This window comes from Carettochelys insculpta, chromosome 7 (genome assembly GCF_033958435.1).
Source record: "Carettochelys insculpta isolate YL-2023 chromosome 7, ASM3395843v1, whole genome shotgun sequence".
Lineage (NCBI taxonomy): Eukaryota > Metazoa > Chordata > Testudines > Carettochelyidae > Carettochelys > Carettochelys insculpta.
This window is the reverse complement of record NC_134143.1, coordinates 167,464-183,938: the sequence shown is the minus strand read 5'-3', so window position 1 is coordinate 183,938 and position 16,475 is coordinate 167,464. Positions and strand designations below refer to the sequence as shown.

General features: G+C 53.7%; 6 non-coding genes across 6 annotated transcripts; 1 reads left to right on the top strand and 5 right to left on the bottom strand.

The window, feature by feature from the left end:
* Positions 1-7,498: 7,498 nt before the first annotated feature.
* TRNAH-GUG (transfer RNA histidin (anticodon GUG)) lies at positions 7,499-7,570 on the bottom strand. The gene has a single exon. It is a non-coding gene; the product is annotated as a tRNA-His (tRNA).
* Positions 7,571-9,109: 1,539 nt separating this feature from the next.
* Positions 9,110-9,181, bottom strand: TRNAG-CCC (transfer RNA glycine (anticodon CCC)). The gene has a single exon. It is a non-coding gene; the product is annotated as a tRNA-Gly (tRNA).
* An 827-nt stretch (positions 9,182-10,008) lies between these two features.
* TRNAS-CGA (transfer RNA serine (anticodon CGA)) lies at positions 10,009-10,090 on the top strand. The gene has a single exon. It is a non-coding gene; the product is annotated as a tRNA-Ser (tRNA).
* Positions 10,091-11,482: 1,392 nt separating this feature from the next.
* TRNAH-GUG (transfer RNA histidin (anticodon GUG)) lies at positions 11,483-11,554 on the bottom strand. The gene has a single exon. It is a non-coding gene; the product is annotated as a tRNA-His (tRNA).
* A 1,224-nt stretch (positions 11,555-12,778) lies between these two features.
* Positions 12,779-12,850, bottom strand: TRNAH-GUG (transfer RNA histidin (anticodon GUG)). Its single transcript has one exon. It is a non-coding gene; the product is annotated as a tRNA-His (tRNA).
* Positions 12,851-15,146: 2,296 nt separating this feature from the next.
* TRNAS-AGA (transfer RNA serine (anticodon AGA)) lies at positions 15,147-15,228 on the bottom strand. The gene has a single exon. It is a non-coding gene; the product is annotated as a tRNA-Ser (tRNA).
* Between the last annotated feature and the right edge of the window lie 1,247 nt (positions 15,229-16,475).

Sequence of the window (16,475 nt, the reverse complement as noted above, 5' to 3'; positions counted from 1 at the left end):
ACCACGAAATCCATCAGGTGTTTCTGGGTTTGCTCTCAGTGGCAGTGACTCCTCTTTAGGTGTTATGCATATGCAGCACCTCATTAGCATAATGGCTGCATTGGGAACTTTAAAGCTGTTGACTTTGAAGCAGTGACAGGCAGTGTCCAGTGGGCACTTCACAGTACCTGCTGAAATGCCAAGTTCCCTGACTCCCAAAGGTAGACTGCAGTTGCTATTTCGTGGTACAGCAGTACAGCTATTTTGAGTGTGGTGTTCCGGTTCCACTTCCCCTCATTGTGAGAGGCGAACGAACCCTTCGGAATGGGCTGCAAATTCGAAATAAGGTGTCTCCAAAGATGCAAGCTGTGTCAGTTATTTTGAGATGCACCTGCAGCCTTTCTCTCAGTTACACCTTCTCAGCCTGTCAGGGCCTTTCCTCTCAGTTTGGTGCCACTCCCAAAATAGCCCATCCAGAGCAGAAAGCAGCTGGCCGTAGGACACTTACGTGAGGTGTGACTGGTGCAGAGTCCCTGTCAAAGTCCCACCTGAGACTGTCCAAGCGGCAGCCAGACCAGAGCACGTGCCTGAAGCCAGCCCCAGAGCCTTTCGGAGTAAGTGAAAATCCAGCAGGGAGATGATTGAACTGCACCAGGGGCACTGTGGCTGCACTTGTGGTGAAGACGTGCTCAGTGATCCATGTGTCTGGGTTTTGTAGGGGCTGACTAAGAAGGTGCTGCTGGTGTAATAGTTCGCAGGGCTCCTTCCAAGCAGTCGGTCTGGGTCCAATTCCCAGTCAACACAACCTACCCTCTTTCCTTCTTTTGCCACAGGAATTGAGCTTTCGGCAGTGGAAAGAGGAGGTGACCCCCTCTGGGGGCAATGGAGGGTGTATTGGGGTTCTAAGCTACGGTGCCAGAGCTTGTGGGCAGCTTTCCTGGAACACACAACTCCTTTAATGGGGCCAAATGGCCCCAGGAAAGGGTAAAACGAGGCAGCTGGTCGCTTGGGTCTCCAAGGGTCTGCCCAGCAGGGAGGTGGGTCTGAACCCCCTGCACACGCAAACAAGCGAGAAGTGGGGAGGAGAAAAGGAAAGTCCAGCTGCCTGCCGGGGACTGCGGCTGCTCAATGCCATCTGGGGCTGCTCTGCTCCAGGGGTGTAATGGTGGAAATGCTGCTGCTGCTTTCCCAGCTGTGCCTCTCACTGACAGTCAGGGATGGTCTTTGTTGCTGCCCTGTCTCCATTTCCTACCTCAGCTCTTTCCCCTCCCCTGGCCCAGAGACCCTCAGTTATGCCGGTGTGTTTCCCATCCAGCCCAACGTGCTTCTCCCAGCCAGATGCTGACAGAGGTGAGAAGTGAAAAGACGCGACTTACCCCTCCCTCACAAATGGCTGCAGATCACTTTTCCCACACTCTGCCCCAGGGCTGGGCTGGGTCTCGCCTCACGCGCTGCACAGGGCTGTGACGTCGCCATTTGCAATGCGGGCGCAATGAAAAAATAGTTCACAAACTGAGAAACCTTTTCTCTTTGTCACAAGGGGCAGGAGCAGGAGGAGCTTCCTGTGCAGGGCAACTTCTCAACAAACCCAGAAACGCTCCTGGGAAATCTCTGAGCTGGCCACACAGCGTCACTTTTCCCTCTTCACATCACAGATTTCCCATAACACCTTTCAACACAGAACCCCCTGTTCTTCTGCCAGCGCTGAGAACACCAGCTCTGAGCGACTCTTCTCCTCACTGCCCTCCCCCCTTCAGACTCCAACCACAGGAACCTGATGTGAAGGAGAAAGAAAAACTGGGCTCTTGGCACCACCACCTTTTCTGCACACCCACAGGAGGAGGCCAGAGCCCTCTCCCAGCAGGCTGGAGACCATTCCCACCAGCTGCCCTTCCCTGCTCAAAGCTGTGAGCTAAGTGAGAACATTGGACTCTCTGAAGTCTACCAAGTGGCCAAGGGAGGTTAAACCCACCACCCTCTTCTTATGAGCACAAGGAACCAAAGAGCTTAGCGGGCCAGGCCACCTGAAGAGTAGCTTGGAAGTGGCACTTTCAGAAAGGATTCAGAGGCAGGGACAGTCCCATTGAGGGCTCAGGAAGAAGGTGGCTGAATTAGGAGAGTTTCTGCCATGCAGAGGAGTCAGCTCAAGTGGCAGAGGGTTCAGTCCCTTGTCACAGCTGCCCTTCCCCAGCTCCAGGCTCTGACTGGATTCTTTTCAGTGCTCGTGTTCCTCTCCCTTACCCACAAGAAGAAAACATATGTGGGCAAAGACCTTAAGAGAGGCACCCCTGCAAGTTGCACCCAGGCTTTCATGTTTACAAGGCAGGTGCTTTTGCCAGCTAGGCCATTGGTGCCGACCTGCATTTGCTAGAGTTTTGTAAATCATCTCTAGGACTGTCTACAACAACACCTTCTAATTCCCCAGCACGGACACTGGGGTGGAGGGAAGCTGGAGTTACAGGCCGGGGGACAGAGAGGGTGGACGGGGTTAAAAATGCCCCTTTCACTCACTGTCCCCTCTGCAGAGTGCAGGTCAGAACCCACCAACCTCCCCTCCTGCCCCAGTGCCAGGATATCTGCAGCAGAGCCTGGGGTCCTGCCCGTCCTTTGCCCCCTTGGCCTGAGTCCCCACAACTCACTTTCATTCGGTGCTCCCCACTCCCTCCTTTCTCCCTGTTCATGCCCCAGGGGCAGGTGGTGGGACAAGGCGTCACCAGGCTCTGAGACAGTCTCTCCTGTCACTCCCTGGGCAGGGGATGGGCTGAGCTGGAGCTTTTCAGGGGTGAGAGTTTGATGAAGAGTAACTAGAAGAGAATCTCTTGGCAGGTCTGTCTCCTTCTGCCCTTCAGTCCCACTTGCTATACTCCATACAAACCTTCGGTCTGTTACCAGCCCAGGGAAATCATTGCTCCCCAAGGGCGAAGGCTGACTTCACCAGCTTTCTCGGTGTGAGACCTTTGAGCAGGGCCAGGGGCTTGGCAGACAATCGACTGCCTCCCCGGGGCTCTGGGCTTTTCCATGAGATCCCACTGGCAGCCTGGGCCCAGATTCCCCTTATGGGCCCAGATGCCCCACAGCCCCTCTGCACTGACAGTCACTCCCCTGCAGGGAGTGCGGAGCTTTGTGGCTGGGACTGGCACTGGGGGCCCAACTCAGCATCCTTCACCCTGAGGGGAGGCGATCTCTGTGCCCCTCCACCAGCCTGGCGCTTTGGTTTGGTTTCACTCTAATGGTGCGTGAGTGTTCATGAGCAGGGGTTTCTTAGCACTTCCACTGTCCCAGACCGAGTTGCTGATCGGGAGCCAGCGAACTGGAATCCAATCACGCCCTGAGAGGTAGCCAGTGCCTGCAGCAGGGGAGCCATTCAGCATTGCCAGGGAGGGCTGCCCCAGGCTCACCAGATCACACCAGCTTCAGAAGCACAGGGATCTCTGGGCACCCTGCCAAGTTCCAGACCACCAACCGATTCCCCAACCCCTGCAGCCAGTTAAGCCAAAGACCTGGCTGCAGCCGGCGGGAGTCACCCCCATCTCACTCTTACATGGGATGAGAGAGGGAAGCAGCACGGAGAACTTGCCAAGGCAGCACCAGCAGTTCCCTTTGAACTTGGAGTGCAGGAAGCAGAGCCCAGAATGGTGGCCTCCAGCCCCTCCAGCCGGCGAGTCACCCCACTCTCACTCTCACTCTCACACAGGACAGGAGAGGGAAGCCGCTCAGAGAGCTGCAGGGCTGTGCCTCACACCAAGGCAGAGGCAGGAGGTGGGCCAACAAGTCAGTGACAGGTGAGAAGATTGCTGTGTAGAATGAGAATATGAAGGCAAGAAGGAAACTGCCCAGCCAGGGGGTTGAACCCATGACCCTTTATTTAAAGAGCACATTGTCTTCCAACAGAGCTCACCAGAGAAAGCTTTTCTCTTTTCTGTCACACAGTCAAAGGAGTTAAGTGTGTGTAAGTCAATTGCATGTGGCAAAGTGTTCACAAGTGCCTGACCAAAGTCTCTCCCTTGCCCTCAATTGGGTGTTCAGGTCTCTGTGGGGAGACACAGCTTCAAACCCCTCTCCTGACACACCCACTTTTTGACCACAAGAAACAGCCTTAGTTCAACCTCTCCAGTCACATTAGAAAAGTCCGTGCTCAGGATTTCTCTCAGAGGCCTTTTCCCGCCTTCTCCCTCTTCGGCAGAAGAAAACGTGGCATTTCCGCACACACCAGAGTGTTAGAAGAGGCAGAGCTGGGTGACTCCAACGGCCCATCTCCTCCCACTGGGGTGTAGAACTCAGAGAATCTCTCTGAACACACCCCAAGACCACAGCACCAATGTCCTGTCGTGGATGTACGAACAGTGAGTGTCTCTAACTCCTACCTGGGTTTTTCCGAGCCAGTCACCTGCACAGAGGGCCCAGAGTTGTCAGAGATGGGCTGGAACTGACACAGGGGCTCCCCGGTCCCCCTGCTCTGCACAGAGCTGACAAGTGAGGAGAAAGGCTGGTGGAAAGGCAAAGCTGAGGGCCCCATTCCATGGAGTCGAGCTCCTGTCGGCTCCTGAGATCTGAGATCAACCCTCCTCCCTTGGCCTCTTGGAGAGAACCGCAGCCAGCTGGGTGTGTGCTCCTGGAAGAGACGCCAGGGGTAGAGCAGCAGCTGAGGTGGAGGGGGCAGAGCTGGGGTAAGTGAAAGCAAAGGAGTGATGTTCCTCTGGGGGTTTGTCTGCTATCAGAGCTGTTCAATCCATAGGACAAAGGCGGGGGTGGCTGCACTAGAATCATAGAACAAAAGGGATGGAAGAGACCTAAACAAGCCATCAAGTCCAGCCCCCTGCCTGAGGCAGGACCAGACCCATCAGATCAGCCCCGCCAGGGTTTTGTCAAGTTGAGACTTAAACATCTCCAGGGATGGAGACTCCACGACTTCCCTGGGGAGACCATTCCAATGCTTCACCACCCTCCGAGTGCAAAAGTCTTTCCTAATGTTCAACCTGGACCTTCCCAACCGCAATTTGAGTCCATTGTTCCATGTTCTGCCATCCGTGACCACTGTGAACAGCCTCTCTCCAGCCTCTTTGCAGCCTCCCTTCAGTAAGTTGAAGGCTCTTATCAATTCCCCCCTCAGTCTTCTCCTCTGCAGACTAAACAGTCCCAGTTCCCTCAACCTTTCTTCATAGTGTGGCGAACTGTGTAAAGTTAGCGTAACTAACATGGCTTCTGTAAGGCTAAGAGCCCATGTGATTAGCTCTGCTCACTTGCTGGCAGATCTGCAGACAATGGTATGACCTCACACAGGAATGTGCAGAACGGACTGTAAGGAGCTGGAAAGAAGTGGATCTAACTGAACTGGGAGTACTGGTTCGTCAAAGCTAAGATGTTGAAGAATTACCGCTTGAGAGTTGGAACATACCTGTTTGTTCATCCGTTACTATAGTCTGTATCCAATCACAAATGTATCCCAGTAACTGTGTTTGACCAATCAACTGTATGCAAGTTAAGACTATAAATGATCCATTACTTTGTTATACGGGGTCCCTCTCTCTGGAGAGGTACCTTATGTTCAAAATAAACACCTCGTAATTCTACCCCAGAGAAGCCTCTGTGTCTCTCAGTTAGCCGAACACTGTTGGTTCTGTGACACTGACTCACCCTGCAGCCTGTGGGCCCCCTGCTCAGTGATGCCCAGAGAAAGGCTGTTCAATGCTCGTTTCTCTCCTGCTGCCTGGTAAGGAGCTGGGCACTTCCCAACCGGCACAACAGTACAGGCAGAATATGGCCCCTGGCTGCCCTAAATGCTGTGCGGGGAGATCCTGAGAAAGAACAGTGGTGAGCACACAAGGCTTGGTGCAAGGGGCAGGTCCTGGGTGGGTTGGGCAGTGGTGGGCTCGAGGGGCTCGCGGTGATTCTTGGGGCAGCAGGAACCACAGTCCCTTTGTGGCTGAGACAGGGATGTGGTTCATGGCTTTGGATCTGGCTGGCTCTGAGCACCTGGGACCACAAAGCCTCCACCTGCTTGTGTAATGGGCAGATCTGAAGCAGTTGTGGTAAATATGGCATGAGAGGTAGTTGGGGGAATGGCTTATGTGTCAAATAGCAGAACCTCATTATATGTGTGCACAGCCTTTGTAGTTTAGGTGCGGGGTCTGTCTGTCCGTCTCTGCTACAGAACTTCTGCCAGGTTTCTGGGTCACACTCACAGGAGACTGGGCAATACACTGGCTACCCTACTTGATGGTCCATCCTGTACCACCTGCTATCTTGTTAGCCCATTGGGAAAACAAGGGGTACAGCTGAAGGCTCAGCAGGTCTGTTTGGCAGTGCCCATGCACATAACCCTGAGGCTTCCAGGCTACATGCTGGGCAGCTTGTGGCTGGGACAGAGGAAACACAAGCCACATGGCACCAGGAACGTCAGAGGGAGCAGCATCTTTCCCAGGTTCCTGCTCCTCCCCTCTGGGGAAACCTTTACTACAAGCAGAGCTCTGAGAAAAGCACTGAACGACCTGCCCCAGCTGGGGGTGTGCTGCAGAGGGAATATCAGGCCTGCAAACTCCCCAGCACGGCGTGGAAGAAGGCTTCTGAAGGCTTTGTATGCCTGTGACCTGCCTTGTAACACCTGCCGTCCTCTTCATGTGCATTCTCTTGATCACAAACTTTTGTTTCCCACACTGCAGGGGTGGGCGGCAAGGGGCCTATTGGGGTCAGAAGAGCGCTGTGGACATGCGAGTGGGGAGTTTAAATCACTTCTCTCTGCACCAGAGCCTTCAGCAGGAGAGATACGGCATTTCCAGGGAGGGCTGCCCCAGGCTCACAAGATCACACCAGCATCAGGACTCCAGGGATCTCTGGGCACACAGCCAAGTTCCAGCGCACCAACCGATTGCCTGAACCCTTCCATCTGGCTGGGCCAAAGACCTGGCTCCACCAGGCGCCAGTCACCCCACTCACTCTCGTGCAGGACAGGAGAGGGAAGCAGCTCAGAGAGCTTTAGGGCTGTGCCTCAGTAAGGCAGCCCCAGGAGGTGCCTCTGACATTGAACTCAGACTGCAGGAAGCAGAGCCCTGAACAATGGCTCCAGCCCTCCCCACCTGCCCCTCACCCTTTGGGGCTGGCTGGCATTGCCCTCTGGACACCTCTCACCCTCAGCTGGCAGCATGGACTGTGTCCTCATTGCTTCTCTGCAGATCCTGTGTCTCCCAGGACTCCCTCGTTCTGCCCGGGGCTTTCTCAGCACCTGGCCCCACAAAGCTTCCACCAGACAGACACTGTGTTTTCCAGGCCCATTCCTGTGGCTATGGGCTTAGAACCACAGAATCCTGGGGCTGGAAGGGACCTCAGGAGATCATTGATTTCAGCCTCCTCCCCAAAGCAGGAGCAACCCCAAGTAAATCATCCCAGCCAGGGCTTTGTCAAGCCAGCGCTTAAAAACCTCCAGGGATGGAGATTTCACCACCTCTTCAGGTGACACATTGCAGTGCTTCACCGCCCTTTTGAGGAAAATAAAAGCAGTACCAGCCCTGTGCTGGGCTATTACTGCCATGACCTGGATTCGAACCAAGGTTTCTGCAACCACAGCGCAGAGTACTAACCACTGTACGATCATGGCCAGCTGGGGAAGCGTTTTAGTGAGCTTTCCTTTCTAGGGCATGTAGCTTTTGTCTGGCCCTGTCGACTTGTTTTTTTACTTCTCCTGGTAGGTAATTCAGGTTTATGAACATTTGGTAAAGTTCTTGTAGTTTTTGGTCTCTGTCAGTTGGACCAGAGCAAATGCGATTGTACCTAAGAGCTTGAGTGTAAACAATGGATCTAGCCACGTGTGCAGGATGGAAACTAGAAGGGTGTAGATAAGTATAGCGATCAGTAGGTTTTCGGTACAGTGTGGTACCGATCAGGCCATCCTGCCGCTCCTACCTGAGTAAGGAGCGCTGTGCAGTGAGGGCTGGTAGCTCTGGGAGGCTGGGTCCAGGGATGTCCAACCCTCACCTGCTCTGCTTTCTTCCTCATTGTTTTTTTTTTCCCTTTCATGAAACTTTAACACTTGAGGGACAGTGGGGAATAACAGCCGAAAAGGATCTGGGAGTTGGAGTGGACGAGATGCTGGACGAGAGTCAACAGTGTGCCCTTGTAGCCAAGAAAGCTAATGGCATATTAGGTTGCGTCAAGAGGAGCGTTGCCAGTAGATCCAGAGAACTGATTATTCCTCTTTATTCGGCTTTGGTGAGGCCGCATCTGGAGGACTGTGTCCAGTTCTGGGCCCCCTTTTAGAGGAAGGATGTGGATACACTGGAGGGGGTCCAGCGGAGGGCGACCAAAATAATTCGGGGGCTGGAGCAAATGACTTTTGAAGAAAGGTTGAGGGAATTGGGACTGTTTAGTCTGCAGAAGAAAAGACTGAGGGGGGACTTGATAAGAGCCTTCAACTTACTGATGGGAGGCTGGAGAGAGGCTGTTCACAGTGGTCACGGATGGCAGAACACAGAACAATGGACTCAAGTTGCGGTTGGGAAGGTCCAGGTTGAACATTAGGAAAAACTTTTTCCACTCGGAGGGTGGTGAAGCATTGGAATGGTCTCCCCAGGGAAGTCGTGGAGTCTCCATCCCTGCAGATGTTTAAGTCTCGCCTTGACAAAGCCCTGGCAGGGCTGATCTGGTGGGTTTGGTCCTGCTCCAAGCAGGGGGCTGGACTCGATGATTTTTTTAGGTCTCTTCCAGCTCTTTTGTTCTACGATTCTGTGATTCTACGACCACACACGCTCAGAGCCTCCTACACTCACACCTTTACCCAGATGAACCCCCACTGCTCTTAGTGACAGCTCTGTGGGAAGCTTTACGATATATTTCAACAACAGAGAACAATTTTTCTCTTCTGAGCTGTGAAAACTTCGTCTTTCTAAGGCTACGTCTGCACAAGCCAAACACTTCGAAATGGCCATGCAAATGGTCATTAACAAAATGGCCCACTCCATTAAAGTGCCGGCTGACAGCTCAGCAGCTCCAGCTCGAGCAAGAGTTTATCAGGTTCACACTGGTGTGCCAGTTCGAGGGGACTGTAACTGCGCCTGCTGAGTCGCATGGGAGGGAAACATCCCTGTTCTCCAGTTCCAACAGAGCACTTGCTGGGGGAAGAGGAAGTAAGAAGCAAAGCTGTGCTAGCTGGGAATTGAACCCAGGCCAACTGCATGGGAAGCAGCCATGCTAACCACTACACCACCAGCACCTCTTTTGGGGGGGGAGGGGGGCTAAATGGGCAACATGCAGAAATATGAATTACTGAGCATGTGGTTTCCACCCCACCCCAGTTCTTTTTTCATTAGTTGTAGGCATCCTTCGATCCCAAGGGATCCTGGGTTTGCGCCCCAGCTGGACTGATTCGCGCAGTGTCTCCTGTGGCTGTGCAGTCCAAGGCGGGAGTGGCAGTCCTTTCCGCACTGTGAGCAGCAGGAGGCAGACGTCGCTCTGGGGTCACGGGCACGGACCTCTCTGAGGGCTCTCCTGCCTTCCGCTTCCTTCACCAAGGTACTTTCATACATAACAAGCGCTTCCTTCACTCCCTGTTTCCAGACATGCCTGTCTGAGGCGAGCGAATGCCAGGTGTTCGCACTGATAGAGAGAGCACTGAGGTCACACTTGCACGTGTCCTTGTAGCGCAATTGAGGTCGCCCTTTTGGCCTCTTTCCAGACGCCAGTTGGCCGAAGAGGAGGTGCTTCGGTATTCGGCCATCCGCCATGCGTGAGACATGGCCCAGCCAGCGCATACGCCTCTGTTTGAGAAGGGTGACCATGGAGGCGGTGCCCTCTCAAGCACTGCGCTACTGGGGACCTTGTCCTGCCATGAGATACCGAGTATGCGCCTAAGGCAGCGCATGTGGAATGTGTTGAGCCGCTGCTCCTGTTTTGAGTGCAAAGTCCATGTTTCACCGGCGTACAGCAGTGTGCTCAAAACACAGCTATCAAGTGACAAGTTGCCCCAGGGCCAGTGAGCCTCCTTCTCCCCCACCGAGCATTCACCAGGGTCTCTGGCCTTCAGGAAAAAGCAACCTTGGAGCTGTGATGGCCGAGTGGTTAAGGCGTTGGACTCGAAATCCAATAGGGTTTCCCTGCGCAGGTTCAAATCCTGCTCACAGCGAGGGCTGTGTTTTAGCCACATCCTGGAACCAGGACAATACAGCAGCACACACCCTCAGACACTGCCCAGGGGCTGTCTGTGACCAGTGTGTGTAAGAGGGCTGGGGAGACTGTGGTTGGGTCACTGCTCTGGCTGCTGCTGGGCCCAGCTGAAGGCTCAGCAGGTGGGTTTGGCAGTGCCCATGCACATAACCCTGAGGCTTCCAGGTTACATGTTGGGCAGCTTGTGGCTGGGACAGAGGAAACACAAGCCACATGGCACCAGGAAGGTCAGAGGGAGGCTGCATCTATCCCAGGTTCCTGCTCCTCCCCTCTGGGGTCACCTTTCGACAAGCAGAGCTCTGAGAAAAGCACTGAATGACCTGCCCCAGCTGGGGGTGTGCTGCAGAGGGAATATCAGGCCTGCAAACTCCCCAGCACGGCGTGGATGAAGGCTTCTGAAGGCTTTGTATGTCTGTGACCTGCCTTGTAACACCTGCCGTCCTCTTCATGTGCATTCTCTTGATCACAAACTTTTGTTTCCCACACTGCAGGGGTGGGCGGCAAGGGGCCTATTGGGGTCAGAAGAGCGCTGTGGACATGCGAGTGGGGAGTTTAAATCACTTCTCTCTGCACCAGAGCCTTCAGCAGGAGAGATACGGCATTTCCAGGGAGGGCTGCCCCAGGCTCACAAGATCACACCAGCATCAGGACTCCAGGGATCTCTGGGCACACTGCCAAGTTCCAGCGCACCAACCGATTGCCTGAACCCTTCCATCTGGCTGGGCCAAAGACCTGGCTCCACCAGGCGCCAGTCACCCCACTCACTCTCGTGCAGGACAGGAGAGGGAAGCAGCTCAGAGAGCTTTAGGGCTGTGCCTCAGTAAGGCAGCCCCAGGAGGTGCCTCTGACATTGAACTCAGACTGCAGGAAGCAGAGCCCTGAACAATGGCTCCAGCCCTCCCCACCTGCCCCTCACCCTTTGGGGCTGGCTGGCATTGCCCTCTGGACACCTCTCACCCTCAGCTGGCAGCATGGACTGTGTCCTCATTGCTTCTCTGCAGATCCTGTGTCTCCCAGGACTCCCTCGTTCTGCCCGGGGCTTTCTCAGCACCTGGCCCCACAAAGCTTCCACCAGACAGACACTGTGTTTTCCAGGCCCATTCCTGTGGCTATGGGCTTAGAACCACAGAATCCTGGGGCTGGAAGGGACCTCAGGAGATCATTGAGTTCAGCCTCCTCCCCAAAGCAGGAGCAACCCCAAGTAAATCATCCCAGCCAGGGCTTTGTCAAGCCAGCGCTTAAAAACCTCCAGGGATGGAGATTTCACCACCTCTTCAGGTGACACATTGCAGTGCTTCACCGCCCTTTTGAGGAAAATAAAAGCAGTACCAGCCCTGTGCTGGGCTATTACTGCCATGACCTGGATTCGAACCAAGGTTTCTGCAACCACAGCGCAGAGTACTAACCACTGTACGATCATGGCCAGCTGGGGAAGCGTTTTAGTGAGCTTTCCTTTCTAGGGCATGTAGCTTTTGTCTGGCCCTGTCGACTTGTTTTTTTACTTCTCCTGGTAGGTAATTCAGGTTTATGAACATTTGGTAAAGTTCTTGTAGTTTTTGGTCTCTGTCAGTTGGACCAGAGCAAATGCGATTGTACCTAAGAGCTTGAGTGTAAACAATGGATCTAGCCACGTGTGCAGGATGGAAACTAGAAGGGTGTAGATAAGTATAGCGATCAGTAGGTTTTCGGTACAGTGTGGTACCGATCAGGCCATCCTGCCGCTCCTACCTGAGTAAGGAGCGCTGTGCAGTGAGGGCTGGTAGCTCTGGGAGGCTGGGTCCAGGGATGTCCAACCCTCACCTGCTCTGCTTTCTTCCTCATTGTTTTTTTTTTCCCTTTCATGAAACTTTAACACTTGAGGGACAGTGGGGAATAACAGCCGAAAAGGATCTGGGAGTTGGAGTGGACGAGATGCTGGACGAGAGTCAACAGTGTGCCCTTGTAGCCAAGAAAGCTAATGGCATATTAGGTTGCGTCAAGAGGAGCGTTGCCAGTAGATCCAGAGAACTGATTATTCCTCTTTATTCGGCTTTGGTGAGGCCGCATCTGGAGGACTGTGTCCAGTTCTGGGCCCCCTTTTAGAGGAAGGATGTGGATACACTGGAGGGGGTCCAGCGGAGGGCGACCAAAATAATTCGGGGGCTGGAGCAAATGACTTTTGAAGAAAGGTTGAGGGAATTGGGACTGTTTAGTCTGCAGAAGAAAAGACTGAGGGGGGACTTGATAAGAGCCTTCAACTTACTGATGGGAGGCTGGAGAGAGGCTGTTCACAGTGGTCACGGATGGCAGAACACAGAACAATGGACTCAAGTTGCGGTTGGGAAGGTCCAGGTTGAACATTAGGAAAAACTTTTTCCACTCGGAGGGTGGTGAAGCATTGGAATGGTCTCCCCAGGGAAGTCGTGGAGTCTCCATCCCTGCAGATGTTTAAGTCTCGCCTTGACAAAGCCCTGGCAGGGCTGATCTGGTGGGTTTGGTCCTGCTCCAAGCAGGGGGCTGGACTCGATGATTTTTTTAGGTCTCTTCCAGCTCTTTTGTTCTACGATTCTGTGATTCTACGACCACACACTTCAGGTAACGCATTGCAGTGCTTCACTGCCCTTTAGGGGAAAATAAAAGCAGTACCAGCCCTGTGCTGGGCTATCACTGCCATGACTTGGATTTGAACCAAGGTTTCTGCAGCCACAGTGCAGAGTACTAACCACTGTACGATCATGGCCAGTTGGGGAAATTTTCTGGTGAGTTTTCCTTTCTAGGGCATCACCCCACAGTCTTGGACCTGGGCCACTGCTCCAGCTGCAGGCAGGACTCTTTGGGCTCCTGGGGCACAAGGCAAATTAACAGCCAGCTGCCCAGAGAAGGGCTTGAGCCCAGCACTGCCAGATAAAGAGCCTGATGCTCATCCAACTCGTGCTGGTAAAAGGGGCTTTTCCTTTTGGCCCTTGACACAAGTGCCATCAGGGCAGCATTAGAGGAATGTACAATGTTAAAGATGCCCACATTGGAAAAGGCTGGGGGAGTTGCCTCAGGTGGGAAGCAGATGGTTCTGTCTTTTGCTGCGCTTTTACATAACAGCTGTTCTCTGTGCTAGAAAGTGCCTCATTCTCCTGGAAAGAGAGAACCCTCTGGCTTCTTTCACAATGTGTCTCCTTTGACACAGATAGGCTACGTCTACACGTGAAGCCTACATTGAAGTAGCCTATTTCGATGTGGCGACATCGAAATAGGCTATTTCGAGGAATAACGTCTACACGTCCTCCAGGGCTGGCAATGTCGATGTTCAACATCGACGTTGCGCAGCACCACATCGAAATAGGCGTAGCGAAGGAACATCTACACGCCAAGGGAGCCCACATCGAAATCAGGGTGCCAGGCACAGCTGCAGACAGGGTCACAGGGTGGACTCAACAGCAAGCCTCTCCCTTAAAGGGCCCCTCCCAGACACAGTTGCACGAAACAGCACAAGATACACAGAGCCAACCACTGGTTGCAGACCCTGTGCATGCAGCATGGATCCCCATCTGCAGCAGCAGCAGCCAGAAGCCCTGGGCTAAGGGCTGCTGCACACAGTGACCATAGAGCCCCTCAGGGGCTGGAGAGAGAGCGTCTCTCAACCCCCCAGCTGATGGCCGCCATGGTGGACCCCACTATTTCAAAGTTGCAGGACGTGCAACGACTACACGGTCCCTACTTCAACGTTCAACGTCCAAGTAGGGCGCTATTCCCATCCCCTCATGGGGTTAGCGGCTTCGTCGTCTCGCCGCCTAACGTCGACGTTAACATCAAAATAGCACCCAACAGGTGTAGCCGTGACAGGCGCTATTTCGGAGTTAGTGCCGCTACTTTAAAGTAATGTGCACGTGTAAACACAACTACAGAGCCCTCAGCCTACTACCTATCCACCCTGCTCCTCCAGAATACAGTGACCCACAGCTTAAAAGGGCAAAAATTATACAGCAGACAAAAAGTTCAATAAAATCACAGAACCATCCACACAGCACAACAAGTACATTTAGAAAAAAAAAGTATTACACAGCAAGAAACATTAAAAAACATATACATAAAACTAAAACTGTTAATACAAATCAACCACAAACTGGATAAAAACTCTGACAAGTCTCTCTGCACGGACATTTTAAGAAAGAAACAAAAAAAAAAGACAAGCAAAGAATGGATTATGAACCAAACTGGCTGAAGGAGCTGGGGGGGTGGGAAAGCAAGTTCTTCTCACATCACAGTGATGACACAGACAATCCACAAAGCCTCCCCTTTGTGCAGCCCATTGCCCAGAGGTGCTTCCAGCCGAATTTCACCACCAGAACCAGAGGCTCCAGGAGCAAAGGCAGCTGGTGGATGAGGGACTCTGGACACACCACGCAATGCATTGTGGGTATGCAAAGGAGCATCACTGACTCTGTCCCAGAGAGCAGACGAGCCGGAGTCTCCCAGCTGTGGCGGCTGCCCCGAGAACAGGGGTGATGACAGTTTTTATGCTGTGCCCCCTTTTTGGCCTTGCACTGAGCTGGTCCCCCCAACCTGTGGGAGAACCATAGGAAGGGAGGCTGGCCTGTGTCTGGTTCTGCAGATCAGTCTATTGCTGTTGGGGCAGAGAGGAGACTGTGACTTTAATTCCCCCTGGTCAAGTGTCCGTCCCTTTCCCAGCTGTGTACTGCACAGCTCAGGAGCTGGGAGAGACCAGAGCCCCTGAGCCAGCCTTGGGAACAGGCCCTTCCCTTAGAGGCAGCTGCCCTATCACTGGCTGCAGCTGAACCAGGGCTGCCCACTCCTTCCCAGGGCATTACACAGGTGAGTGCAGCACTGTTGGGCTGACATAGGAGACAGGCTGGGCCCAGCAGCAGCCAGAGCAGTGACCACACCCCAGGGTCAGCATTTCCCCCAGGCACAGACTCCCCTGGCCTCTTCCACACACTGGTCACAGACAGCCCCTGGGCAGTGTCTCAGGGTGTGTGCTGCTGTAGTGTCCTGGTTCCAGGATGTGGCTAAAACACAGCCCTCGCTGTGAGCAGGACTTGAACCTGGGCAAGGAAACCCTATTGGATTTCTACTCCAATGCCTTAACCACTCGGCCATCACAGCTGCAAGACTGGCTCTGCTTCCTGGTCAGAGACCCTGGTGAAAGCTCAGTGGGCTGAGGCTGGTCAGGAACACTGCCAGACAGCTGGTGGGGTTTGCTGCCCTCCCCTTTCCTCAGCCCCGGCCCCGGCAGTGTCCCTGGAAGCTGTGTGCTTGGGTGGCTGCTCAGGAGAGATGCAGGTGCTGCCTGGCTAATTAGCAGAGCCCCACAGGCAGCAGCCCACCCCCAATTGGTGGACAAATGACTGGTGGCTGTCCAGGGCAGTGAGCCTCCACATAGCAATGGCTACCCCCTTGTGCAAGGAGAGTGTGGGCTGCACCTGTGTGTCATGGTGCTGGGGGGCCGGGGAGGGCCAATGACTTAGCTCCAGAAATAGCCACTTTGTCGTACTGAAGTTGTGGGGCCAGCGGGTGTCGTTCCAGTCCCCCAGAACCAGCCTGTCCCATCACTCGCTGCTGGAGGGCTCGTCCCACAGGGCCGGACAACCCAGGGGAGGGAGAACAAGCGTCACCCCAGGGCAGTGGCCTGTACCAGGGCAGCCATTAGGCTAGACCCCTGGAGCTGCTGGAGGGTGGCAGCTAGGAGCAGTGCCTACAGGCTGACCATGGCCTGGATGGGTCGGGCATCAGGGGGCTTCTAGGGGGCCATTGTGTGCCACCATGTGGCTTCTCCATGTGGTTGAGTTCTCGGTGCTCTGGGTACAAGCCAGCCCTTGGCATGTGCAGAACGAGTGTGTTTTGCAGGAGCCCTTTAAAGGAGCACCAGGCTGCAGCCCCCAGAAGGGCTTCTCTGCCTTACTGGCACAGCCACGACATTTTCTGGCCCTTTTCTCCCAAAAGAACACCCTGTGACATGTGGCTGCTTCCTTGCAAACCAAGGGCCTGGTCTTTTCAAAGAGCGGCTCACAGTCTCCTTTTGCTTGGGGCGTGTGGACACTCGCTTTCAAAAACTGATCTGTCAGAAGGTGGTTTTGGAAAGTTTGCCTTTTGAAATCACACTGTGGTGTAGACTCAGCCAGCCACGGAGAAAAGGGTAGAAAAGGAGAACCAGGTCCCCACGTGAAGATTGCAGCATAGTGTAACCAAGGAAATGTGTGTGTACATCAAATAAGTATAAAATTGTTTTAACAACTAAGAAACAGAAACTTTTAAACACCATTTTCACTCCCTCTGCTCCTGAACATTTCACTTAAAGCAGCTAAAACAATTCCACATTGTAAAAACTTCTTTTGAACTTCACAATAAGAGCC